At 52.7% G+C, this 2,508-nt stretch overlaps 1 non-coding gene across 1 annotated transcript; it reads right to left on the bottom strand.

The window, feature by feature from the left end:
* Positions 1–1,631: 1,631 nt before the first annotated feature.
* LOC117701856 (small nucleolar RNA SNORA17) lies at positions 1,632–1,760 on the bottom strand. The gene has a single exon (XR_004605885.1). It is a non-coding gene; the product is annotated as a small nucleolar RNA SNORA17 (small nucleolar RNA).
* Positions 1,761–2,508: the final 748 nt, after the last annotated feature.

Raw genomic sequence — 2,508 nt, 5'->3', positions numbered from 1 at the left:
TTCCATAGATGGTGAGGGACAAGGGAGGGGAAGAGGATGCCTCTCCCTCATTTGTGCCACGGTCCACCAGACAGGAGGCAGGCCTCTCATGCCCTTGGCCAGCCTCACTTGCAACCACACATTCAGGGCCAGCTCTACTGTGCTGCCCACCCAGGTGAAGTTCAGGGCCTGATCTCCCAAGGGTCCAGGTGAGGGGCAGGGCCAGATCTTCTGCTCTCATAACTCCAGAGCCAGCTCTCCTGCCTGCCACAGGTAGCAAGGTGAGAGTGTGGAAGGGGGGTAGACAAGTTAGGAGGACAGCTCTTCTGTGCTCAAAGCCCTAGGGCTGGCTCACCCATACCCCCACCATAGGGTCAGCTCTACTGTGCTGCCCAGGTGAGGTGCACAGCCTGCTCTCCCAAGTGCTGCAGCAGGTGAGGGGCAGGGTCAGCTCTCCTGCTCTGGTGACCTTGGGGCCATCTCTCCAGCCTGCTGTAGATGGTGTTAGAGGTCATCTCTCCCTCATTTCATAGTACAGCAGACAAGTGACAAGGCCAACCCAGCTCTCCCATGCTCACTGCCTCAGGGCTAGCTCACCTGCACCCCTGTCACTGGGCTCAGCTCTACTGTACTCCCCAGGTGAGGTACAGGAATGGCTCTCTCAAGTGCTGTAGCTGTGAGGGGCAGGGATAGCTGGCTTGCTTTCCTGACCCCTGGGTCAGGTCTCACACCTGCCTCAGATGGTGAAGGGCAAGAAGGAAGGAGGTTCTCCATCCCTTGTCTACACCACTGCATAAAAGACAAGTAGGTCTCCCATGCTTCTATCCTCAGGTCCTGCTTACTTGCAACTCCCACAATGTACAGGGCCTGCTTTCCAGAGTACTGAAGCTGGCTGGGGTCGGGGGCAGCTCTCCTGATCTCATGTTCCCAGGGCCAGCTCTCTCATGGTGCCCAGGTGAGGGGTGGCCCCAGTTTTGCACAACCCTCAGACATCATTCCCCTAGGCAGCAGCCCAGCCCAGGGACATCCAGATGGTCCTTGGTGGTAACAGATTCCAACTGCTGCAGGGTCACAAGCCCAGATGTGGCCCTTGGTGGCAGCACAGGCCAGGATCTCACCTTGGTCACAAGTGGCACCACTGACTACTCACATCAGGTTCTTCTTCACTATCCTGGAGTCTTCAGTTCTGCCTCTCTTCATTGTGGCCACATCCTTCTGTTTCTTTTTCTCTTCCATTTCTCCACCACTTACTTGCTCCTCTTAGTGGTGTCCAGGGTCTCTGAGTGTCTGGGGTCATCTCAAGAGTGGTCTCAGGAGTGCTTGTACATTATGGAGCTGGGCAGGGGTCATCTTGGCCATCTATCATCTGCTCCCCTCAAGGTCTGTGCAGCATGGGACTGGTGGTCATCTCAGGCTAGTTCCCTGTCGGAGCTCCATAATGCCAGACTGATGGTCATCTTGGGCTTGCTCCTTGCCTGGCTTGCTCGAGTGGTCCTTTGCTAGGGTGCTCGGTCTTAGGCTCACTCCTGTCCAGGGCTCATGGTTCTGGGTGGGGTTCTTCTAGTCTCTGACTTGCTCCCCATCCTGGGAGCCCATCTGGGCCTGCCTGTCGCTGGACTTTTGGTCTTCTCAGACTCACTGTTTTTTCAGGTTATGTTAGACTACTGACATTCAGATGCTCGCAGGTCAGAACAGAGTGTAGATATAGCCTCTGTCCTCTCTGCCACCTTCTGACGCACATGTGACACAGCAGCCACACCTGCAACGCCTCTAGGGGCAGGTCACTTTTTAAATTAATTTATTATTTTCTCATATAATACATTCTGACCTCAGCCTCCCGTCCCTCCACTCCCCCAGTTCCACTCCTCCCTCATGCCCCCCTGCCCCAGATCTACTCTCTTCTGTTTCCCTTCAGAAAAGGGCAGGCCTCCCAGGGATGCCAACCAAACACAGCATGACAAGATACACAAGACTAGGCACAAGGCTGGATGAGGCAACTCAGTAAGAGGAAAAGGGTCCCAAGAACAGGCAAAAGAATCAGAGACACTCTTCTCTCCCACTGTGAGGAGCCCAACAAAAATATCAGGCTAAGGAACCACAGATGCATGGAGATGGAATTACATGTTTTCTGAGGAGATCTTAGAGTTCGAAGGGCACTCAGCAGAGTTAAGTCTAGACTCTGATTTTGGAGATAAGGGACCAGCAAGCCCTGGAGGTTATTTAATTAGTTTGTGTTTGGGAGAGACCTGTGGCTCATGTCTGGTTCTCCAGGGCACTGGATTTTTCTGTTATGGCTTCTTGTTTTCTTCAAGTCAGGTCTAGGTACCTCAAAGATACCTTTCTACAATATCAGATCTTCAATTCAGAGATGAATTTGTGAAGTGTGAATATTAATGATTAGTTTTGTAGGTGATTTAAAATTAAATGCCAAATTATCCAAATGTGTGGGGTTGGGAGGGAGAAGAAAAGAAGGAGGGAGGGAGGGAGGAGAGAGAGAGAGAGAGAGAGAGAGAGAGAGAGAGAGAGAGA

This window comes from Arvicanthis niloticus, unplaced genomic scaffold, assembly GCF_011762505.2.
Source record: "Arvicanthis niloticus isolate mArvNil1 unplaced genomic scaffold, mArvNil1.pat.X pat_scaffold_279_arrow_ctg1, whole genome shotgun sequence".
NCBI lineage: Eukaryota > Metazoa > Chordata > Mammalia > Rodentia > Muridae > Arvicanthis > Arvicanthis niloticus.
This window is presented reverse-complemented; position numbering and strand designations above follow the sequence as displayed.